Source organism: Littorina saxatilis, linkage group LG1, assembly GCF_037325665.1.
Source record: "Littorina saxatilis isolate snail1 linkage group LG1, US_GU_Lsax_2.0, whole genome shotgun sequence".
NCBI lineage: Eukaryota > Metazoa > Mollusca > Gastropoda > Littorinimorpha > Littorinidae > Littorina > Littorina saxatilis.
The window spans coordinates 45,437,592-45,463,939 of record NC_090245.1 but is presented as its reverse complement, the minus strand read 5'-3'; the positions used below and the strand labels follow the sequence as shown (position 1 = coordinate 45,463,939).

Here is a 26,348-nt window from a genome sequence, read left to right as displayed (position 1 = left end):
CGCTCGCGCTGGACCCGAGTACTCTTCAGACTGGCTCTCTCCCCCAGTATGAACGTTTTTGTCTTGTGCACGTGGATTTAATTTTTTTTTTTTAAATTTATTTTACACAATTAAAAAAATTATTAGAGTAAAATAAAACATTAAAACGTTCATAATGCGAGGGTCAAGGTCAAGTCGCCTAGCAGGCAGACTAATCTTCGCTCCACCTTTCTTGGTTGTTTTCATCTTCTGTGAGTGTTTGTAGTGACTGAAAGTTTGTATGCTGTTGTGCAATGGATCGATCAGCCTTTCTCTGGATTCTAAATTCCCCACCATCGCTTCGACTAGCCATGTTTGCCGTTTGCATTCTGGTAAGACTTTCTCTTCTGTCCCTCCAGTATACCGATCACCGTACGCCATGTTTTTCATCATGTGTGCCGCACGTGCACAACTCACCAAATCGCTTGATACCGAACGCTGCCCCGACACCCACCGAGACCTTTGACCCCTGCCACGCGCGCTGGCCCTCTCAACCGCTCTTTCGTCGCTATACGCGCGAGCAGCTGATGGCAAAGAAAAGCACAGGCGCCTGCCTTGACCCTGATTTGATAACACGACTACGATGTCTCTCCATTGGATACAAGCTGCCTCGCTCTAAGCGACCCTGTCGCGGAGGCAGAAGGAAACGCCATAGCATCAGTGTTATCACCACTCGACCCCTCGTTCATCCACCCACCCCCTCGTCGTTGACCTCCACCACATCTCAAACTCTTAGTACATGGAATACCAACCTCACCAAGTCCAACCAACCTCCTTCGACAGAGATTCTTGTATGTGCTTTTAACGCCCAATCCCTTGGTAAATCCAACAAACGTACTGCTGTGAGTACTTTCATTTCTGACAATGATATTGACGCTATGCTGCTGACCGAAACCTGGCTCCGTTCTGCGGGTGATGAGGCGAAGCTCCAGGATCTTTCTCCGCCGGGTTATTCCGTGCAGTCCTTCGCTCGGGACTCGCTGGGTGTGGCTGGTAGAGGTGGTGGTATAGCCTTCGTTTTCAAAGACTCTCTGAAGAAACATTGCACCGTCACACAATCACCTCTGAGCCACCCCACCTTTGAGGCTGCTACTCTGACTATGACCGTTCAGGATTCTAGAATCAACATCGCCTGTGTCTATAGGCCACCTCCAAGCAAGAAGAATAAGCTCACGAACACTATGTTTTTTGACCAGTTTCCAGACTTTCTTGAGCATTGTGATTCTTTGCCTGGGAAAACTCTTGTGATGGGTGACTTTAATTTTCATTTTGAAAATGCTGATGACTCCAACACCAAGAAACTCTCAGATTTGTTCGACATGTTCAGTTTTCACCAGTCTGTTGACTCTCCGACTCATAAGCATGGTCACATGTTAGATTTAGTCATTCATCGCCCTTCTGATGCCATTGTCAGTTCATGTTTTGTCAGTCACGACCTTAAGTCTGACCACAACGCCGTATTATGTCGTCTAAATGTTCCAAAGCCTGTGTCTGCCCCTGTAACAATAACTTTTCGTAGCATCAAGAAGATTGATAAGGAGTCTTTTAGACATGATGTAGCTGGTTTATCTCAAGATTGCTCTGTCACTGAATATAACCAGACGTTGCGCTCAATTCTTGATAGGCACGCCCCTCTCTGCCAACGCACGGTTCGTCAGCGGAAATCTAACCTGTGGTTCAGTAGCATCTCTGAGCAGTTTGGCAAACTGAAACGTGAACGTCGTCAGGCGGAGAGGTGCTGGCTTAAATCCAAACTCACTGTTCACAAAGAGATTTTTGAAACCATCAAACGCAAAGTAAATGACTTAGTTGAAGGCGCTAAAACTGCTTTCTTCTCTGCCCAGATTATAGGTAGTAGAACATGCAAAGAACTTTTTCAAAATTTCAATTCTCTGCTTGGAAAACAGACGGTTTCCAGCCTCCCTACCACCCATGACCCCAAGGACCTGCCAACTGTATTTTCTGACTACTTCACTGAGAAGATCGAAACCATCAGAAATAGCTTTCCTCCACCAGTGGCTTCGCCTCCGGCTTCACAATTCTCTGGTTCTTTGTTGGATAGCTTCACTCCTGTATCTGAGCAGTTTGTTTTGAAGATTTTGAAGAACACAGTGCCAAAGTCTTGTGAGCTAGACCCCATCCCCACCAACTTGTTTTATGAAAACCTTGACCTTTTTCTTCCCATCATAACCAACATAATCAACTCTTCTCTCACTTCTGGCACTGTGCCAATGGATTTGAAAACTGCAGTAGTTAAACCTTTGATCAAGAAACCATCTCTGGATAAAAATCAGTTGAAAAACTATAGGCCTGTTTCCAACTTGCCATTCATTTCTAAAATTCTGGAAAAAGTAGTGCTTAGTCAGCTTCTCTCCCACCTTGAAACCAACAACCTGTGCAACCCTCTTCAGTCAGCGTATAGGGCTGGCCACAGCACCGAGACTGTTTTGCTTCGTGTTGTGAATGACATTCTTTCTGCTCTGGATAATGATGACCTATCAGTTCTGCTTCTCTTGGATAACTCAGCTGCGTTCGATACGATCGATCACTCTGTTCTGCTCTCTCGTCTCGAATCTGTTTTTGGTGTTCACTCTACCGCTCTTCACTGGTTTAGTTCATATCTACAGGGCCGTAGTCAGTATGTGTCTGTCAATAATCTCTCATCTCCTCCATCTCCTCTCTGTTTCGGCGTTCCCCAGGGATCAGTTCTCGGCCCAGTTTTATTTGTACTATACACCACTCCTCTCTCTGCCGTCATCAAGCAACACGCAGTCAATCACTACCTCTTTGCAGACGACACACAACTCCAACAAGCATGCAAGCCTACAGAAATCCAAGCGGTGACGCACACTCTCCAAAACTGCACTTCAGATATTAAATCATGGATGACAAACAATATGCTCAAGTTAAATGATGACAAGACTGAATTTCTTCTTTTCTCTGGAGCTTCCTCTTCGACCACTTCCCTTCCAGCCTCCATCACAGTAGGTTCTAGTGACATTTCTCTCTCTGATAATGCTAGGAATCTTGGGTTCATCATGGACTCCCACCTCTCAATGAAACAACACATCAAAAAAGTCTGTCAGACATGTTACTTTGAGATCAGAAGAATAGGTTCCATAAGAAAATTTCTCACTGTTGATGCCACTAAAACTCTCGTTACATCCTGCATTCTGTCCAGATTAGATTACTGCAACTCCCTTCTCATAGGCTGCCCTGACTCCACTCTCCAACCCTTGCAAAAAGTACAACACTCTGCTGCACGTCTCATTTTCAGAGCACAGCATCGACAACCCTGCACTCCTCTCATGAAAGAACTTCACTGGCTTCCTGTATCTGAACGTATTAGGTATAAAGCTGCCTGCTTCTGCTACAATATCATCTCTGAATCGGCACCTGCCTATCTTTCTGAACTGGTCTCTCTCTACACTCCCTCTCGCACCCTTCGTTCTTCTGATGATGCTCGACTTCTCCGTCAAGGTCGCTTTAAACGCAAGGCTCATGGCTTCCGCACGTTTTCGTATTATGGACCTCAGTTATGGAATTCACTCCCCTTTCAATTACGTCACTCTCCATCCATTTCATCTTTTAAGTCCAATTTGAAAACTCACTTGTTCCAACAACATTACGGATAGTTCTTTAGTATAGAGTCTGGGGATGTGAGATGTGCATGATGTGTTGTTTGAATCTGACAGTGATTGTATGATTTTTGTATACATGTATTGTTGTCACGCGCTTTGAACTTCTGATAAGGCGCTTTATAAATGCCCGTTATTATTATTATTATTATTATTATTATAATAAACAATAGTAAACAAGAATTAAAAAAAAAAAATAGACCGCCCATGCCGGGAATCGAACGCGTATCACTTTGGCCATAGGCGGACGTGCTTTCCACCAAGCCACCAACTCTGACAATTTTGCCAGTGAACTCAAATGCCTAGGGTGCTAAAATTAGGTCGCGCAGCACGCAAAGTGGCACACGCACGCAAAGCCTGGTGTCGCTGGCTGGCTGGCTGTTCTATTAGCCGAACAGCAGTTCTATCCCACCGCGAATTGCGCCCACCGCCAAGAGTCGTTTTTGTGGATTATTTCGCATTTAGGTCCCAGGTAACATTATGAAGTTTTAATACGATCAATCGGACCTATTATCAAGTTAGTGTATCAACTTTTGAACGAACTGCACCCAGTAGTTTCCCAGCAATAAGCTGTTAAGTCGAGACAGACACACACACAGACAGACAGACACACAATTAAAGTCTGCTGGACCCAAGTACTAGCGTACTCGGGGATAATACAATCCCTTATTCCCCCCTCTGCTTCTTTACCTCTGTAAACTTGTAGGGGTAGTTATTTTTCGATAATGACCCAGCAACCAAACAAATAACGACCCAGCAACAGCCTGAATCCTCGATAGTGCAATGGGTTGAGAGGTTGTTCTGTTTCGGTACTACTTTTTGCGACTGAAAAGTTCAGAACGCTCTAATGTACGAAGTATACATCTCTGGAGCAAACAATACAAACATACCGCATTTAAATTAACAACTACAGGCCTGAACACATGAATCTCCATATAAAATCCATGAGTTCGGTTGTTTTCTGAATCTCATCTGCCGTGGCTCAAGCCGTTCATCACAAGCAATTTCCCAAGGCAAGTAACTCATACTTTGTCTAGCGACAAGAGTAGTTCCCCTTCTTTTCACTCAGTTCCTTCGACAACAGACTGCAATCCGACGGTCAGTTTTCAACAATATTTCATTTAATAAACAGATCACACGCAACCAAATGCACACATCTCATCAATTTAAACAACATAAAGGGGTTTCATACACTATTTTCCCCGGAAAACGGAACTTCATACAGTTTTTAACGTTGGAACACGGGTGCAAAAGTTCGTCTGCTAGTCCCATTTGACGAAAAAACATTACCCTAAGCGATACCAAAACATATACAGAACACACAATATCTGCCTTTGCCGCCACAGCAGAATAACAGCATATCTGTGTACTTGATTTTAGCCTAAAATAGGAAAACTGACAAGAAGTGTTAACAGAATGGAATGATTTGCACGGAACTATACAACCGCGCATTAATCGATCGCCTGCGCAGGTTGACTGGTTGAGAGAATAGGATTCGATCAAACTTTCGCAAAAAAACTCCTCTTTTCTTTGAATAACTGAAGAAAGGAGGAATAAAGAGGTTACACACCTCGTCTCAGTGATTATCAAAAATAATGGTCTCAGTTCGCGGTCATGAAAAAGCTCGCTAAAGCTCGCATTTTTCATGATCCGCTAACTTCGACCATTATTTTTGATAATCACTGAGACTCGGCGTGTAACCTCTACTTATTAGCATGTACAAAAAGTTATGGCTTCGAAAGGCTGCACGAGAAAACGATGAGTGATTTTATGATTTTATGACCCTCAAAGCTTTTTTCGACCGACAGATGACTAATCATAGCATGAATTTGAGTTGCTTTTAGTTTGTTTGTGTGTTCGTTCATGGGCTGAAACTCCCACGGCTTTTACGTGTATGACCGTTTTTACCCCGCCATTTAGGCAGCCATACGCCGCTTTCGAAGGAAGCATGCTGGGTATTTTCGTGTTTCTATAACCCACCGAACTCTGACATGGATTACAGGATCTTTTTCGTGCGCACTGGGTCTTGTGCTTGCGTGTACACACGGGGGTGTTCGGACACCGAGGAGAGTCTGCACACAAAGTTGACGCTGAGAAATAAATCTCTCGCCGAACGTGGGGACGAACTCACGCTGACAACGGCCAACTGGATACAAATCCAGCGCGCTACCGACTGAGCTACATCCCCGCCCGAGTTGTTTTTAGTGAAAAGTTATCGTTGAAATGAACAGTGGGGTCTATCTGCTAGCTAAATATGTCAGTTTGAAAGCATTCGTCTTAATCTTGCCTGAGCACCATGTGGTTTTAAAACTGTTAATTAGATTTCAATTACCGAACACCCCTATGGTTCAAATACCGAACTATACAGAAGCTGAAATTATCACGTCAAGTCCCTACACACGTAAACTTGAAGTGTCGCAGGCAAAACAAAAACCAACTTAAAGAAAACAAGCAAATCAAAGCCAAACACAGAAAACAGAGAGAAACAGAAAGCTAAAAATAAGAGGGCCAGAAATGTCAATCATCAACAGGAAGCTAACTGGTTGTTATTTTGTGCCAAAAATGCACCTGTGAGGACATGATGTGTTTGATGTGCTCAAAATGGGTACATGTGGATTGCGCTGGAATAACAGAAAGTCAAAGAGAGTACTTTTGCGATGTTTGTCAGTCAAAGTAACATTGGTTTGTGCTGTTTGGATTTTGAACCTCTGTGTTCGGATTTAGGTAACAGGTGGAATTTCGAACATATTTTAGATTTTTTGAAATTAAGTTGATTTCTTACCACAAGTGGTATGAATGTTGCTGATTATTTTCTTAATTACAATTCACATTCAAAAACGGTCTGTCTTCTGTTGTGTTTGAGAACATGGCAGATCTCCTTAAGTGTTCGGTATTTGGGGACTTTTTCTTACTGTGTGATACACACACACACACATACACAGACACAGACACAGACACACACAGACACACAGACAGACAGACACACACACACACACACACACACACACACAATCACACAATCACACAATCACAAAATGAAGTGCATGCTGTAGGAGTTTATGGGTACGCGACCCAAACACTGCCTGCAACGCCACAGACACAAAACAGAATATTGGCCATAACCTGAGCCAAATTGGAGTCAACACAACCTTTACTGCGCATCAATCAGAACTCCCCTTCAGTGTATTTTTGCAGTTCTCCTAATAATCAATATCAGGGATCCTGTATAATCAACCTTATTCTTGTCCTACACTGTCGTGAAAGGCCTTCATTACCAGGGGGGGGGGGGGGGGGGGGGGGGGGTAGGGGGGGGGGGGGTAGGGGGGGTAGGGGGAGGGGTAGGGGGGTAGGGGGGGGGGTAGGGGGGTAATGGGGGGAAGCCCCCCTGAAGCTGAAGAGTATTTGATGAACAATTTATGGCTTATCCTTGATTTCAAACATGATCAACTAGTGTCAGCAGCCACTCATTATTTCTTTTAAAGTTAGTATTAAATCTTCTTTTTTTTGGGAAAGGGGGGTTCCGGAACCCCTGTAACCCCCCCCCCCCTAATCCGCCCCCGGCTACAATCCATGATAATTAAAAGATCATATTCTGTGGATAAGATCTGACGTCGATATGCTATTTTCGTGTCTAGCTTTTCTGGAAGGGTCTAAAAAAAGTCGGCTTAATAAAATTGTGTGAAATCTATTGCAAAGTAGCATTCCGGGATTTAAGAGTTATCTCGCTAGCCATTAAAAAAAAAATAAAAAAAAAAAACAAAAAAAAACCACGCGGTAATTCTTTAAAGCTATGAATGTATGCTCGCTCAGAAACTGGTGACTCTTTTATTTGTCTTACATCTTAACAGCGAGAGCTTTATATGCAAAGAGGTGTTTACTTGAGAACAATGTTATTACTTAGCACACATTTATAATAGAATGCTAATGTTGTAGTGTTTTGTTTGTCTGTATGTTACATGCACAACCAATGCCATTTCTCCATGTGAGATAATAAAGTTAATTTGATTTGATTTGATTTGATTTGATTTGATTCAATAAGCTAAAACAAAAATAAAAAATAAAAATGTATGTCGGATTTGTATGTCCAGCATGGGATGACTTTTGTCTGTGACATTTTAGTGTGCAAATATTTCTTTGTGCGCCAGAATAAAATTGCAGAGTCCGGGCCTATTTTAGACACCGTACCGACAGACTTTTGATATGTGTGAGGTTTAGCGGGAAACAGTCAATCGATTATCCCCCCCCCCCCCCACGCCAAAAAAAATAAAATAAAAAGAAAGAAAGAAAAAAAAAACACACACAAGAACAAACAAAAAATTCTGTGACCCCGACGTTCTTTTCACTTGTACTTTGTTCTTGGAATGCAAAGGTTATACAACGCATCCATGGAGACACACGCACACGCACGGACAGGTAAACCGATCAAATGACAGACAGGCCGACCGACACGCAGAACCGGCACGGTTGGCCTAGTGGTAAGGCGTCCGCCCCATGATCGGGAAGTCGTGGGTTCGAACCCCGGCCGGGTCATACCTAAGATTTTAAAATTGGCAATCTAGTGGCTGCTCCGCCTGGCGTCTGGCATTATGGGGTTAGTGCTGTGCTAGGACTGGTTGGTCCGGTGTCAGAATGATGTGACTGGGTGAGACATGAAGCCTGTGCTGCGACTTCTGTCTTGTGTGTGGCGCACGTTATATGTCAAAGCAGCACCGCCCTGATATGGCCCTTCGTGGTCGGCTGGGCGTTAAGCAAACAAACAAACAAACCGACACGCAGCCAGCCAGCCAGCCAGCCTGTAAGCCAGCCAGCTAGCCAGCCACCAAGAGAGCATCGAGACAGAACAGCTAGTATATTAACGTTGCTTGCGCACTTATTTCAGGTGCATTCCGTACAGAGCCGGACGCATAACGCATCGATTCTGTCTTGATAGCTGCCCCGTCTGTCTTAGGAGAACATTTTCTTTCGTAACAAATCTTGTCTTTTCTCTGTAACCATTATTGGACTTAGAGGTTTTGGTATTTGTTGTTTTGTGTGTGCTGGTCTTGTTTGTTAAGACAAGAATTGACGAAATAAATCCGAAAAAGTTAAACTGCTGACGTTTCAAAATCACGAAAGGTGCAGAACCAGGCGGCCAGAATCATCACTGGCGCCATGCGGTCAACCCCTATCCAAGAGCTGGAAAACATCATAGGCCTTGATCCCATGGAAGACAGAAGGGACACCAAACTCCTCACACAGGCAGCTAAATTCAAACGACTGCCAACTCACCCCATGAAAGACAGCCTGTGCCAACCAACGAAAGGAAGACTAGAGAGAGGAAGATTCATCCAACAGACGAGGGTGTTGGAAAGGAGACACCAAGCTATCCTGGACCAGCAACCCAAAGATATCCCCCAATACCTTGAAAACCCAAGCTGGAGTGATGAAGGAAGACACCAGATACGCTGCAGTATTCCTGGCGTTGGCAAGAAAGACTCCCAGAGCTGTGCTGAACTGAAGTCTCTCACCATTGAACACATCCACAACTCCTACCCCCAACGCCAATGGACTCATGTATACACTGACGGATCTGCTGACCAGGCTGTCAGAAGTGGTGGTGCCAGAATCTACATAAAGTACCCAGGAGGTCGAGAAGAAGAACACATCTCCCTCGCTACCGGCCTCTACTCCAACTTCAAGGCTGAAGCGCTCCAGGCAGGTGCAGCCCACATTGAGCACAGTCCACTCTCCTACAATAACGTTGTGTTCTTCAGCGACGCAAAGTCAGTCCTGCAGGCCCTAGACACTGCCAGAGACAAAGAACTGAATGACCTGTCATCTGCCTTGACCTCCCTGTGCAGAGCCCACACAGTCGTGCTGCAATGGATCCCCTCCCACTGCAACATACTAGGCAACGAAGCCGCAGATACTCTGGCAAAGGAGGGCACTACGAAGGATCAGAATGACAGATCAACCACCTTCAAAGAAGCCAAGACCAGCATCAAGGCCAAACAACACAAAAAGTGGTTGCAGCAGCACCCACACTACAACAAAAACGACGCCTTTCACCTGCTCACAAGGTCTGAGCAGCTAGGTCCTCATATTCAGGCTGCGGACAGGCCACAACCGAATGAACCACCACCTTTTCACCAAGTTCAGAACTGGCCAGTCAGACCAGTGCCCTTGTCAAACAGGCAGCATGACAACGGAACACCTGCTGCAGACTTGCCCACTACACGATGGCCTCAGGAGCCAGATCTGGGCGGAGGCGACCACGGTGCAAGGGAAGCTCTATTAATTATATGGCAGTCTGGACGACCTACAGCGCACGGCAACATTTGCGCGGAGAGACGGCGTTTCCCTTTGAGTGATCGACAAGAAGAAGAAGAAAATCACGAAAGAAACGTTTAGGTAATCTTGAACTTTAGCGTGTTAAACTCATAGCTCAGAATCCAGTGACATTCTTTACTTATTTTTGATACAAGTCCATGTAAGCAAGCCAAAGAACATTTGTCGTGAAATTAATTGACGGATTGAGCTCAAAACTTAAGCATAATTACTTAATTTGGTTGTTTAATCTACGAAAATGCCCCGAAAATGGCGTCAACCATGGGGCATCATTTACACGAATGTGTTGTCTCCCTCCTTGTCCGCACATACGGATAATTCCTTCTTTGACCCATGAAAAAGAAATGCATTCGTACCGTCCATCGGACTTCATTCCGTAACTTCAAAGGGATCAAAAATGACTTGTTATGATTACAAGTGCAGGTTCTACAAATTTGGAGACTTAAAGGGTTACGCGGCATCTGAGTCTACCTTTGATTTTTTTTTTATTGACACATCTGATTACTAAACGTTTTACAGTAGAAAAAGCATTCTTTGTACCACAATCAAAAAAGAAATACTCATTCCCTAAAGACTGCTGAACACCATGCATTTTTCATGTAACCACCGTTTTGCCCAAAATTCTCACAAAATGGCTAAAATAAGGGCCTGAAAGCAAAACAAAAAAAAACTAAAATGGTAACCCTATTCTTTTTTACATTAAAGGCAGAGTAAGCCTCCCGTAAACCATCACAGATACGGTCAGGCTTTTACACACAGTACAAACACCCTTTCATTTAAACACTCACCAATTGAGAACATCCTAGGTGCCCTCCGTAAAGAGCGAACAATTTTCAAAGAATTTATTTTTGCGTGGTTTATCTTACCCCTGAGCCATCGTGAACCCGTGTGATCCAGTTTTCCCCCTTTTCACAATGCAGTCGTCATAGTTAGTCATTTGAATGCGACTCGACGTGAGCTTATCTACAATAGCACGTTTTTTATGCACGAAACAACGGCTGTGGTTCACAAGAACTCTAGCGATGGCTTTTGACTGTTGAAAGGAACGGCGATTTGCACTGATAAACCGGGCCGTCGTCTGCTACGACCCTTGCGTGACCCTGCTTCCGGGCTTTTCTTTTTTTAAACTTTCACAACTTCTGATCTTGTCTTGATGAAAAACGAATTCTTTTATGATTAAAGAATGTTTGTGTAACAAGCTGTCAATTTATTATTTAGATTTTAAAAGTTAGGTCTAGCGCAAAAACGAGGCGCCATTGTTCTTCAGGGCCAAGTCCACGAAAATAAATGCTTGGAAAATGTCTCACGCTCGACAGAAAGCAGCCAGGATGTTCCCGTTCGGTGAGCGTTCAAATGGAAGTATGCTTGTACTGTATTTAGACGCTCGGGGAGGTCTGTGATGGTTTACGGGAGGCTTACTGTGCCTTTAAATGAATGTGAATAGTGTCTATATCTTGCCCAGAAAATATTAGAGCACTCACATATTCCTTATAATACCTATGACTTTTTTTCCAAAAAGTAGGGGGTAGGGGTATAAAAGATGCTGTCACTCGAAAAAAAGCACGTTGACCTACAGTTTTTTGTGTGTTTATTTTGAAGGTAAGATATCAAATATCCTGCTGCCAGAAAATCAGAGTGCTGTCATATTTTCTTTTGTCATTATGGTTGTTTGAACAACAAGATTCGCTGATTTTTGTAATTATTTCAACACAGGATGTCGTTATCGGTTTGAGTTTACTTTAATTTTTTGTGTCAATTGACATATTTTGTTACTAAAAAGCATATTCTACCTACCACAATACAAAAAAAGTACCCATTCACTAATGACTGCTGAACACCATGCATATCATATAACCACTGTTTTGGTCAAAATGTTCAGAAACTGCCGAAAAGAGGGCCTCATAGCAAAAAAACTAAAACGTTGACCCTACTTTTTTTTTACACTAAATTAATGTGGATGGTGTCTATATCTTGCCCAGAAAATATTAGAGCACTGTCATATTTTTGGTCAAATGCCGCGTATCCCTTTAAATGCCTCTGAATTATGAGCTATGAATTTAACACGCTAAAGTTCAAGATTACCAACGTTTAATTATCTGGAAAACGAAACATTAACTAAAACCTCGACCCACGGATTTGTGGTGCTTACACAACCTCTAGCAATTTTGACTGAAAACATGCTTTTAGTCTACGCAAGAGATCAAGTAATCTAAAAACGGGACAGGGTGTTTTTAAGAGTTTTTATGTTAGTTTAAGGATTGCTAAGTAAAGAAAAAAAAAGTATAGGAAACGTAAAGCCCTTAATTATAAGATAATATGTGAAACTAGACCATGGGGTATCAAATAGAATTTTTTTTCCTTCTACCAAAATGGTAAAAATGCACTTTCTTGTGCTGGAGCATAACTGCCTTATTGACTGTTGATTTGGGGAAACGCCTTATCTGAAGCAAATCGAGGCACATGTTAACACAACTGAGGCTATAGAATTAACATTTTTTCTCGCACAATACAATGTTCAAAGGAACTGTACAATACAAACCGATCACTATTTTCCAAGTGATCCCACCATCCTTTGCGAAAACAATCAATCAGTCTAACTCTTAGCCCTTTGTAAAAACAATCGATCAGTCTCACTCTTAGCACTTTGTAAAAACAATCAATCAGTCTCACTCTTAGCACTTTGTGAAAACAATCAATCAGTCTCACTCTTAGCACTTTGTAAAAACAATCAATCAGTCTCACTCTTAGCACTTTGTAAAAAGAATCAATCAGCCTCACTCTTAGCACTTTGTGAAAACAATCAATCAGTCTAACTCTTAGCACTTTGTGAAAACAATCAATCAGTCTCACTCTTAGCACTTTGTGAAAACAATCAATCAGTCTAACTCTTAGCACTTTGTGAAAACAATCAATCAGTCTAACTCTTAGCACTTTGTGAAAACAATCAATCAGTCTAACTCTTAGCACTTTGTGAAAACAATCAATCAGTCTCACTCTTAGCACTTTGTGAAAACAATCAATCAGTCTCACTCTTAGCACTTTGTGAAAACAATCAATCAGTCTCACTCTTAGCACTTTGTGAAAACAATCAATCAGTCTAACTCTTAGCACTTTGTGAAAACAATCAATCAGTCTCACTCTTAGCACTTTGTGAAAACAATCAATCAGTCTCACTCTTAGCACTTTGTGATACCAATTAATCAGTCTCACTCTTAGCACTTTGTGAAAAGAATCAATCAGTCCAACTCTTAGCACTTTGTGAAAACAATCAATCAATCCAACTCTTAGCACTTTGTGAAAACAATCAATCAGCCTAACTCTTAGCACTTTGTGAAAACAATCAATCAGTCTCACTCTTAGCACTTTGTGAAAACAATCAATCAGTCTCACTCTTAGCACTTTGTGAAAACAATCAATCAGTCTCACTCTTAGCACTTTGTGAAAACAATCAATCAGTCTAACTCTTAGCACTTTGTGAAAACAATCAATCAGTCTCACTCTTAGCACTTTGTGAAAACAATCAATCAGTCTAACTCTTAGCACTTTGTGAAAACAATCAATCAGTCTCACTCTTAGCACTTTGTGAAAACAATCAATCAGTCTCACTCTTAGCACTTTGTGAAAACAATCAATCAGTCTAACTCTTAGCACTTTGTGAAAACAATCAATCAGTCTCACTCTTAGCATTTTGTGAAAACAATCAATCAGTCTCACTCTTAGCACTTTGTGAAAACAATCAATCAGTCTCACTCTTAGCACTTTGTGAAAACAATCAATCAGTCTCACTCTTAGCACTTTGTGAAAACAATCAATCAGTCTCACTCTTAGCACTTTGTGAAAACAATCAATCAGTCTAACTCTTAGCACTTTGTGAAAACAATCAATCAGTCTAACTCTTCGCACTTTGTGAAAACAATCAATCAGTCTCACTCTTAGCATTTTGTGAAAACAATCAATCAGTCTCACTCTTAGCACTTTGTGAAAACAATCAATCAGCCTAACTCTTAGCACTTTGTGAAAACAATCAATCAGTCTCACTCTTAGCACTTTGTGAAAACAATCAATCAGTCTCACTCTTAGCACTTTGTGAAAACAATCAATCAGTCTCACTCTTAGCACTTTGTGAAAACAATCAATCAGTCTAACTCTTAGCACTTTGTGAAAACAATCAATCAGTCTAACTCTTAGCACTTTGTGAAAACAATCAATCAGTCTCACTCTTAGCACTTTGTGAAAACAATCAATCAGTCTCACTCTTAGCACTTTGTGAAAACAATCAATCAGTCTAACTCTTAGCACTTTGTGAAAACAATCAATCAGTCTCACTCTTAGCACTTTGTGAAAACAATCAATCAGTCTCACTCTTAGCACTTTGTGAAAACAATCAATCAGTCTCACTCTTAGCACTTTGTGAAAACAATCAATCAGTCTCACTCTTAGCACTTTCAGAAAGGTCCGTTCATGCCCACACCCATAAAATTAGACGTGGTCAAAACCGAAAGAGCACAAAAACATTCTTATTTTGGAGACCCAGGTGGTTTTACCCTTTTGATCATTTGGACTACATTGCCTCATATCTAAAAATAAAACGCGCTCATATGCGGTCAACACACGTGCCGGAAACCGGCAAGCAACAGTAACGACCTCGGCCTTGAAAAATTGGATCGGGTAGAATGTTGAGGATAGACGCGAGATTTTGGACAGGAGCAGAGTAACCGTAACATTACGGTAGCAGGCGCTGAGTGACGCATTTTGCTACCGGAAAAATCCGGTACCCGTTCAGAAACAGTTAAGGAGTCCGAACAAATATTAAGTACGTCTTATCATTAAAATAAATATAAACTATACATGGGGTAACGGACAAGTTCACCATATACACAATTATGATTTTGTTAACAGAAATATTATACGTTATTTGTATTGTTGACCAAAATTAATATGACATTTTACACATATCGAGACAGTCAGTGTTCCTCCGAGACCGCGTCAGCAGTCAAGGTGAACAATGACTGTCGAGGTCTGTGCAAAATGTCATAGTTTATTATTTATTTATTTATTAGTGAGTATTTCTACGCACATACCCTCCCAGAGGGAGGCTCATGGCGTTTACAATATGCGTTTGGTCAACAATACAAATAACACTTATCGATTTTTTAGTAAGAATTCTTTTTGATTTTACGATTGAACACACAGAAACATGCACTGTTTTCCCGTTTTGGGGGTCGCTTTGAATGGTTTTTTGCAAACATTAATAGCAAACTATTTAAAGGATTGGACAGTATTAAATCGGAATTTTGGTCCGCTGTGTTGAAGGCATGGCTTGATAATAATCAAGTCGATCATGGTAATTCTGTATCGGGTTTGTTGTGGAACAAGAAAAAGATTATTTGTCAAGGTAACCCACTCTTTTCTGCGGATTGGATTAAAAGTGGTATAATGTGTGTGAGCGATGTGTGTGAGAATGGACGTTTTGGTTCCTATGAACAAGTGTGTGATAGAACTGGCTACAATGCGAATAGATTGCTTGAATATAATGTTGGTCGTACAGCTGTACATCTCCTTTTAAGAAATGTAGTTATAAGCGATGTCAATTGTTCAGTCTGTGACGTTCCGACCTTTTGTGGAAAAAAGTGAGATCAGTAAAAGAAATTCTAAAGGTTCTCGTAGGAAAAAAATACAGCCCACCCTGTTCTGAAGGATTTTGGAGAAGAAAGTTAGGATTTGAAATTGATGAAAAGAATTGGAATTTAGCAGCCACTGTCACAAATGAGGTTCGATTACGTGTACTGCATTGAAAAATGTTGCAAAACATTTACCCAACAAATATTTTATTGTATAAAATGAAAGTGAAGGCTAATAAATCGGTACATATTGTGAGGATGAACTTGATGTATTGGACCATTTTTTCTTTGAATGCCCATCCGTGCTCAGGTTTTGGAAATATATTTAAAAGTACATATTCGTAAACATTGGCGAAAGAATTAGGTTGAATGTTACTTCCTTTTTGGTATAAAAGGTAACAGCGAAAATAGGAAGAAGATTAATCATATTATTTTAATCGCAAAGATGTGCGTAAGCATTTAATGACAAAACATTCACGATTAACACTGGAAATTATTTTTGGAAATCATGTTGTTTTAAGACTTCAACATTAGTCTCCCCTCCCCCCCCCTTTCCACGCTTGCATGGGTCGCCCGCTCGCACAGTCTGTTATAATGTCTAAAGCGTCAGCGTCAGCCAAAACGCTGCCAGCGAGCCTTGCATGTGTGGTTTTCTGTCTGGGTCATTTTTCCATATATAGGCCTACTCACATTCCTGATGCGCTCTCTCTCTCTCTCTCTCTCTCTCTCGGTCTCTCAAATTATTTACGAGCCGCAGGAGCGGCGAGTCATATGCAGGGATGTTGCTACAAATTCATACCTATAGGACAAATGTCCTGAGTTCTTCAGCATCAATAGGACATTTGACCGCTTTCAGAAAGTTTAATAGGACATTATGAATTTGCACCAAACAGCTTATAACACATTCCATTGAATTGTTCTAAAGTCATGCGCCCACACACACACTGACGCACACACACACACACACCCACGCGCGCGCGCTGTAGAACACACACATAATATAGTAAATACATCAACACAGTGTGCGTATAATGTTGTATTTGTTTAGTTTCAAAGAAACCACAAAAAAGAAACCAACATGAACAACTTCAGAGCTCTTACTTTGATTACAAATTGCATGATTTGGATAAAAGTTGAAAAACAAAATTATCGGTTTGATCTAATGCTGATCTTTTGCAGGCTTTAGTTTGTTTTTTTCAGCGGCATAATTCAGTGCTTCGTCTCGTATCGAAAACAAAAGCAGACAACAAATTTAGTCAGTTGGAGTTGTCTCCCGTACTCCTGTAGCATGCACTGATCTAAAAATAATCCACTATTTTTAGATCAGTGCGCTGCACCGAGACGGTTATACCCAAACGGCGCATACCGCAAACGGTTCGGGAATTCCCGACAAAAGAAAAGATCCGCAACTTCAGTGTCAGCTGAACACGAGAGCGTTCGGTCTTTTAGAAGATTTGTATCTTGAAATGAAAATTAACGAATATCGCGCTGTCCGAAGGAATGGAGTACATATCGGACAATGACCACGCTCAGGCTAAAACGATAGGACATCTGACCGACATGCGGCAATGTGAATCGGACATTTGGGGATTTTCATCGGTAGATCTATATGTCCGATGTCCGACGCCTAACGACATCCCTGCATATGGTCTCGGCTCGAAAGCTGTCTGTGGAGGCTGCGTGCTATAATTAGCTGACCTGCTGCGCGAGCAGTCACTGCAGAGTTTTTGAGATAACTTTGTAACACGTTTTATTTTATGCTCCTCAAGAATACAACTTTGGGCAACGTGCCACGTAAATCTACACGCAACAAGGATTCAGTAGGTACCAAACATGCCTTGGTCAGAAGTAGAATGTAAATGAATCTTTATAAAGAAGTAGGCTACTTCAAACGACAGCCACAGCCACGGTTGGGTTCACGGCATCAAACCGATGCGACTCTCCGTCATATCATACACGTAATCAATCAAATAGATGACTAATAAACATGTAAACTACATGTATACGTCTATGGTCGGACATAAGAAAGGAGAGCTTCCCCCGGGCCTGTGCATGTGTTGTTCGTTGTGCGTGTGTAAATGTACACAACACACTGACCACAAAACTGAGACAGACCTCTTTCGCTTCAGTCTTGCAGAATTTAAAGACGAATACAGGTAGAGCGTGCATTATACTAACTGTTTGGTAAAAGTATCAAACGTTTCTTTTTATAAATAAGTGGCAGGCTTACAGGAATTACTTTGAACTCGGTATTGACGGATATTTGGGACATGAACACTTGCCCTCATCTGTCGCCGGTCATCCAGTGCACATTGAATAATTTATGTGGTCGATGCGTTTTCAGGACACACAAATTCGACTGTAGTATTGGACAATGCTTTTTCCACAATGCCGTTGTCGGAGGGATTGCAGCAAGCTCTTGCATTGTCACATTTTGTTCTTGCAACGTTTCACGAGTCAAGTGTGGGTATCTATGGTGATCTGAATTCTCAAACTTTTTACATTTTTCACATTTATTCCTGTTTTTTTTTTCTTCTTTCCCATCATTCCTTTGCTCTTAAAATAATACATAACAACTACCACAATTTTCAAAAATAACAGATTGCAACAACATTCCTATTTTAAGCTCAGCCACACGCCGACATGAAAGTTCAATGGTACTTTCAAACTTTTTCTTCTCTTCGTCGTATTTGATTTCTTTCTATTTCATAAGTCGAGTGCATATGATTTCGGCTCGTGTTCATCTTGAGATGGACTTAGTTTCTTGTTGTTTATTGTCCATGATTTAAGGCAAAGACAGGCAAATGTTATGATGCGAATATTGTCTTTGAATAGATATGATGACATGACATGAATATGATGACATACGTATGATCATTTTGATGCTACACATTGTTGACACCAGCAGACACAACACTTTAGTTTCACGTATGATTAATTTTTGTCCTTTTGTATAATGTAAGATGTCAGTCTAATTCAGATAACCCATTTTTCTCTACATGTCAGCCTAATTTTAAGGTGTCCGGAAGAAGGCAAAACATTGACAACAAGGATATGTATCAACGTGTGAGCCGGTGATTCAATGACCCTGGCCGAATTTTCAAGTCCACCAGTACTTCCAGGAAACTGTTTTCGGTTTTGGTTCTTCACCAGTGCCGGTACTTTCCCTTTGAGATCTATATAAAACATTTGGAAGGTAACTGGGAGCGTTCTTTAGCACGGAAAGAAACATTGACACCTAGCACAACAGTCTGTGTATGTGTGTGTTGCTGATCAAGTAAAGGCACGATGCAATCTGAAGGTTGGTAGTTCTAGCTCGTTGCACGGTAAAAATCAGAAACTTTTTTCTCTTTTATTCGCTTTTTTGTCGGTCCTGGATACTCAAATCGACTGTAGGGACAACAAAAAAATAAACACAATAGCGTATCTCTTTGCTGTGCATGTATGATGTTTTGCTACAACTTCCCAGCAAACACACAACGTGAATACGACGTTGCGAAAATGTGAATTTTTGGTGACTTTAACAACGTTGCGAAATTTACGTGAAATTAACGTGGATCCAACCAAAAACATAACGTAAAAGCGACGTTGTGTTAATGTGATTTTTTGGTTTGATAACGACGTTGGTTGATAACGTGAATTTTACGTAAATTTCACGTTGCATTTTGATGTCTTATCCACGTTGCGAAATGTATGTGAAGTTTACGTGGATCCAAACAAAAAACACAACGTAAAAGCAACGTTGCGTTATTGCGATTTTTTCGTACGTGAACGACGTCGGTATAAAACATACATTTTACGTTGCATGAAATTATGAAAATCATAATGCTTCCTGCGATGATTGAAATATCGATGTTCACTTTTTGTATAATATCTCAATCAGTATAGTGATGGACTTGAGAGTATAATTTGCACAAAAAAAATAGATTTAGAAAAAAAGTCCGCCTTACGTTGTAGACACGTTGCATTCACGTAAAACAACGTCGAAACTTTATCAATCATTTTTATTTTTGTCACCTGCATATAGTTTCGTAATATTCTATTCAAGTAATGTTCAGTCAAATATATAGAGGTTCAATAATTCTGTAAGACTAACAATGTATAAAATAAATGCATATTCTTACAAGGAATTTGCTGAGTTAAATCGATTTGCGAGTGCGAAACTTCCCCCAAAGTAAAAACAAGTCGCGTAAGGCGAAAATACAACATTTAGTCAAGCTCAGTCGAACTCACAGAATGAAACTGAACGCATTGCATTTTTTCCGCAAGACCGTACACTCGTAGCATCGTCTGTCCACCACTCGTGGCAAAGGCAGTGAAATTAACAATCCAGAAAAGCGCGGTAGGAATAAGATGAAATTGTTTTTAAATCGATTTCGGAAATTTAATTTTAATCATAATTTTTATATTTTTAATTTTCAGAGCTTGTTTTTAATCCGAATATAACATATTTATATGTTTTTGGAATCAGAAAATGATGAAGAATACAATAAACGTAATGTTGGATCGTTTTATAAAAAATAATTTTAATTACAATTTTCAGATATTTAATGACCAAAGTCATGAATTAACTTGTAAGCCTCCAAGCTGAAATGCAATACCAAAGTCCGGCCTTCGTCGAAGATTGCTTGGCCAAAATTTCAATCAATTTTATTGAAAAATGAGAGTGTGACAGTGCCGCCTCAACTTTTACAAAATGCCGGATATGACGTCATCAAAGACATTTATCGAAAAAATGACAAAAACGTCTGGGGATATCATACCCAGGAACTCTCATGAAAAAGTTCATAAAGATCGGTCCAGTAGTTTACTCTGAATCGCTCTACACACACACACACACACACACACACACACACACACACACACACACACACACACATACACACACACATACACCACGACCCTCGTCTCGATTCCCCCCTCTATGTTAAAAAGACCCGTTACTAACCGGTGACCGTCAGTGTTCTCCGGTGGTGGGGCGGTCGACTGTGTGTATCCCCAGTTTGGTTTTCAACACTTTCAGGACTAACATATCCATCGTAATCAACTCGAAGGTAAGTTGTTTTCACTTGTTCCACATGAGATGTTATCACTAATTCTGCCGTGTAAAGGCAGAAGGAAGCAAGTCCATGAAACATAGTTTCGAGAAAATCGACATTTTCTGTTTGCATCACTGTTTTGGAATGAAAAGCTTTAAATGATTTTTGTGTTTGCTGATAACATGTAGGGCATTATTATGCGTTTCTGCTATGAATATTAAAACCCTCATTTGATTCATCACTTAGAAATAATGATTTTTGTGGACTTACTGCCTTTTGCCGAATTAATTCCCTAAACTCATTCACTCAAAAATAATGGTAAAAGGCAGCAAGAGGACATACTGCTTTCTGCCAAATTATATCCCGACTTAAATCTTATTTTTTTTAAATGGCAAAAAGCAGCATTGGACTTACTGCTTTCTGCCATATTATATCCTGGTCGATATATCTGGCTGAGAAAAGGGCATAGAGCAGCAAGTGGACGCAATACACGCAACACTGCTTTTGGAACTTTTTTTCAAATGTGACTTTACGTCCAGTGATTTCGTGAATTTCTGAATGCACAAACAACTTCCTCGGTGAACAACTTGTTTTTTTCCTTTGTGATTACCTGAGACAAATGTTTCCGTTTTCTTAAATTTCAACACATGCTTAAAGTTAGTCTTTGTCTTGGTTCCTCGTTTTGTTTATCATTCTGTGGTCGCTCATTCATGATTAACTTTATTGTTAATCCGTTCTTGTGTCACTGATATCGTTTAAAAAGACCATTATTTTTAATACAAGTCTGATACTCTCTTTTGATATTCACAAGACAAATATTGACTTGAACGCAAGTATTTTAACATTAAAATAACAAGAAGGGCAAAGCCCATACGACTCACATGCTTGACCTTTACATGACCTTGACCTTCAGCTAAACCTAGCAAGGACATCATACACTAAGAACTGCTTTACACATTTTTCCTACCAAAATACATGTGACCTTGACCCAAGGTCAAGGTCATCCAAGGTCATGCAACACAAAGCTGTTAATTCAAGACATAGGAAGTACAATGGTGCTTATTGGCTCTTTCTACCATGAGATATGGTCACTTTTAGTGGTTCACTACCTTATTTTGGTCACATTTCATAAGGGTCAAAGTGACCTGGACCTTGATCATATGTGACCAAATGTGTCTCATGATGAAAGCATAACATGTGCCCCACATAATTTTTAAGTTTGAAACAGTTATCTTCCATACTTCAGGGTCAAGGTCACTTCAAAATATGTATACAATCCAACTTTGAAGAGCTCCTGTGACCTTGACCTTGAAGCAAGGTAAACCAAACTGGTATCAAAAGATGGGACTTACTTTGTCCTATATATCATATGAGGTATTAAATCTCAAAAACTTCAGAGAAAATGGGAAAAATGTGAAAAATAGCTGTTTTTTAGACAACATTTATGGCCCCTGCGACCTTGACCTTGAAGCAAGGTCAAGATGCTATGTATGTTTTTTGGGGCCTTGTCATCATACACCATCTTGCCAAATTTGGTACTGATAGACTGAATAGTGTCCAAGAAATATCCAACGTTAAAGTTTTCCGGACGGACGGACGGACGGACGCCGGGACGGACGGACGGACGACTCGGGTGAGTACATAGACTCACTTTTGCTTCGCATGTGAGTCAAAAATCTAAGAAAACGTTTACACACACACACGCTTTTTTCTTGCTGCTTGTCTGTAACACACACACACACACACACACACACACACACTTTTTCTTTCCTTCTCACTGTCTTTCTCGCTTTCGTTTGCTAATAAGAATTAGAATCCAAGATCTGACAATAAGACGTTTTATTTATTGAGTTTGACTAACGATTTCCAAAGGACACAAAATTAAAGCAACAGCATGACAAAAATAACTAGTGTGTCAAGCCGCCATTATACCAGAATTAAGAATAGGTCATCGTGCAGTCTTGATTTCCAAAGTACACAAAATTAAAGCAATAGCATGACAAAAAGAACTGGTTTGACAAGCCGCCATTATACCAGAATTAATAATAGATAATCGTGCAGTCTTGATTTCCAAAGGACACAAAATTAAAGCAACAGCATGACAAAAAGAAATGGTTTGACAAACCGCCATTATACCAGAGTTAACAATATTATCGTGCAGTGTTCACTTTCAGCTGAAGCGTTCCACTTTTGAACAAAATTTGTTTTTTAGTTAGTCTTGAAAACTGTGTGATGAACTATATAACCATTTGTAGTTGTACACCATGCGCGCTACATTTGCTAGTAGAATTACATAGTAATTCACACAGTGTCCACAAACATTGTAGTTGAGTGTTCAACTAGCAAAACCACAAACCTGCAAAATATGATGTAGTATATTCATGTATCACCCCATCTCCCCCAGTTACAGTCTACATCCCTTCTAAAACTATTCACTGACATTCTGCCATCCGACTGATGACAATTATCAACTACAGCGATTAACTGGATGTAGATTTTTTCCATGAGCCTGTTTGGATAACTAACAAACATACAATCCCCCCACCCCCTCCCCCTCCTCGTCCCCACGTTCTGCATCTCTGCGCTCATCATCTGTTATTGTCAAAATGAAAGTTGTCAGTATTACTCCTCTTCCTCTTCTTTGGCCCATAACCGTCGTATGTTGCTGGCATTTTCATTTGGGCAAGGTCCATTGTGGCCTCTTCTCCTGCAAGCCGAGGTGGTTGTATCTCGCAGTTGCAACCTGCCAGCAACGCTTACACTTCTGTCAAATGAAAAAGGCAGCAAAAGTGAGACATTTTATTGACAAATCTCCTCCCCACCCTCCTTCACATCATCATTTTCCTCTCCCGCGCACCCTACCTCCCCCCCCCCCCCCTTCCGGGCTACTATAATGACAAACGATTACTGCTGCTGCTGATGATACTAACACTACTGCAACGAAAATGATGTCAAGATGTTGGTCGTTTTAAAATATACCTCTTCAGCCTGAGAAAAGAAAGGAATGAAAAAGTGTGTTGCACGCTATCTTTGGCTGTGTCAGTGAAACATACCTTGTTTTGGGCCCTTGAACAAAAGGAGGCAGTGGTGGCGAGTATCCCTCAGACTGTGTGCTGCAGCTGTCGTCGCTGCCTGTCCCGCTTCGAATCACATTTCTGTCAAATACAATAGGACATAATACTTATTCCGATGGTTGGAAGCACAAAGAGACCGGAGAACAATCCTCCAGTATAATGTCATACTGTTCCAGATCTAACACGCTGTCAGTGCTCAAGACAACAAGTCACTCATTCTAGATCAACACAACTATCACTCTTTGTATTAGAAACATGCTAAATGCATCCATAAATATCATGATGAAAAAAGCAGAAGTGAATAGTCAAGAAGTCACGGTGGAAGTAGCGTTCAACAACAAAACTATAATAAATGGTATATGGCATTTTACTTGCTAGCTCCGTAATGCAAGTGCACATTGGAATACCCAAATCAGTCAGAAAATCAGTGTTGTCGTTGTAAATTCCCATACACCTATTGAGAGAGAGTCATTTCAGACCGGAACGCAAAACTGCCAACAACAAAAATGAAACAAACAAACCAACTTACTGTTGCTTCGGATAGTTGAACACGTTCGCAGCTCTGCTCATCGCCATTTTCCACGACAAAGGCCAGGGAAATAATGATACAAAAAGCTTAGTTCTGATTGGGTAACCGCAGTCAGGATTACAAAAGGGTGAACGCGATTGGCTAATGGACATAGAGCGCTAAACCATGCAAACTCGTTTTGAGGCTTGCAAGGAAGTAAGTCCAGTGCAAACCTGAAAACCAAAAGTCCCTGGACTTGCTTCCATTTGCCGATTTTTATCCTTCGATTAAATTTTTTTAGTGGACTTACTTCTTCAAAGTACATCTTAGAAATGTTGACACAAGATGCGCCTTTTTCCCTTCTGCATTATGATATGAAAATCTCATTTTTACCAAATTTGGACTTACTGCCTTCTGCCAATACACGGCAGAATTGTACTCCACGTACGTGCACAGATTACTTGATAGTCGAGACCATGATTGGAAACGGACCGGCCAAAGATGGCGGGTCTTTCGAATGTCACATTGTCAGCTCCAAGTCAGTTCAGTTTAAGGAATACACATTCTCTTAGCCTCAACTTTCGAGTCAGTAGACCAAAACAATGGGTCGCGAGCAGTGGTACGCATAGGAACAACACGTGTCACATTGACAGACGCCGCCGTTAGCAAGCTGTCGCTTAGGCGAGCTTAGTGAGACTGAAAGCGGCCATTGATAACTCAAGCACTTAATTGGGCATTTTACGATCTTGACGGAGGACGTCGTCTCGTGACAAGACTGCTTCAACTTCAAGTGAATCTGGCCGGCGGACAATGAGAGGAGGGGTGGGGGAAAGAGCTGCACACTTCAGACTTATCATTCGCCATTAGAACAACGTACACTACATTTTTGTGTTACAAGTGTCTGGGAAAGAAGAGTAAATAAACTAATATTTACATAAATATAAGACAGATTGGTGCAGCAATTTTTGTTTTAAGAAAGTGTCAAAACATGAACGTTTGGCCGACCACTAGCATGGTATATCTACAATTACAATTTATATACAGTGCTTGCTCCATAGTTGTGTGCAAGCACACACACACACACACACACACACACACACACACACACGCACACACACACACACATACACACACACACACACACACACACACACACACACACACACACGACAGTACGGACGCCACACCTTAAAAGACAACTGAATATATAATGAATTAAAAAATTGCGGTTCGGTGCAAATAGTAGCTAGCATCGGGCGCTTTTCTTCTATTTTCATTCGAAACAAGGAGAGCGTAAAAGTGTCCGTTATTCTTTATTATGTCCCGATTTCTTCACAAACATATGTGATATCATATTCTTTTGTAAAAATTTCTTCCAAATTATGGTTATCCAACTGTTGTTCAGGAGGCGAGAGATGAGGCCAGAACGGTGGTACATGTATGAGAAGAATTCAGAACTTGACATAGATCTTGATGTTTATCTGACTGATTGGCTAATTTCACACTTGACTGTCTTTTGTCGACCTGGATCATAACATTGTCGAACTTGTTGAGTTCCCCTCTGGGGAACATCCTAGTACAGAGATGATGACAATATCTCTTCTGTTACTCACTCAAGTAGGTAGGCGAGATACCCTAACGGAAAAAAACCTTAGAGAGTGACACAAAGAGGAGCTATGGGGATTTGGCCGGGGTGGGGGGTGGGGTGGGGATCAAATATGAACGTATCAAATTGTTATTTGTGATGGTTATGTCGGCGGTTTGTGTGTGTGGTCGTCGGTGCGTCACAATATATGCGAACAGTTGAAGATGTATGCTCACACACACACACACACATACACACACACGCACGCACGCACGCACGCACGCACGCACGCACACACACACACACACACACACACACACACACATCTATCTATCTTTTTATTTGAAATTTGTTTCCCATTCTTCTTCGTGTTAGTTGGGAGCTTTTCCTTCTTTTTTTTTTCCAGCTACAACACAGAGAGCGTAATAGCGGCCCTCCAACACGGTTCACCATTGACTCTGAGCGAGTCCTCGCCAACTTTTAAAATCGTGCTGAAAAACGTTTGTGAAAAGCTTTCAATTAATCTCAGATCGAACAT

The 26,348-nt window shown here is 41.0% G+C and overlaps 1 protein-coding gene and 1 long non-coding RNA gene across 3 annotated transcripts in view; both read right to left on the bottom strand.

Moving 5' to 3' along the window:
* LOC138971085 (FMRFamide peptide receptor frpr-18-like) overlaps window positions 1-20,679 on the bottom strand; it is a 44,120-nt gene extending 23,441 nt beyond the window's left edge. Inside the window, exon 1 of the mRNA XM_070343699.1 lies at window positions 20,553-20,679. The gene's annotated coding sequence lies outside the window, so the exon portion shown is untranslated. The remainder of the gene's footprint in view (window positions 1-20,552) is intronic.
* Window positions 20,680-22,467: 1,788 nt separating this feature from the next.
* On the bottom strand, window positions 22,468-24,548 carry LOC138964543 (uncharacterized). Of its 2 annotated transcripts, XR_011455153.1 has the most exons (3): window positions 24,247-24,548; window positions 23,697-23,798; window positions 22,468-23,407 (listed from the first exon to the last, which is right to left on the bottom strand). It is a non-coding gene; the product is annotated as an uncharacterized lncRNA (long non-coding RNA). The 2 variants fall into 2 exon arrangements; XR_011455141.1 differs by lacking the exon at window positions 24,247-24,548 and having other exon boundaries at window positions 23,697-24,087.
* Between the last annotated feature and the right edge of the window lie 1,800 nt (window positions 24,549-26,348).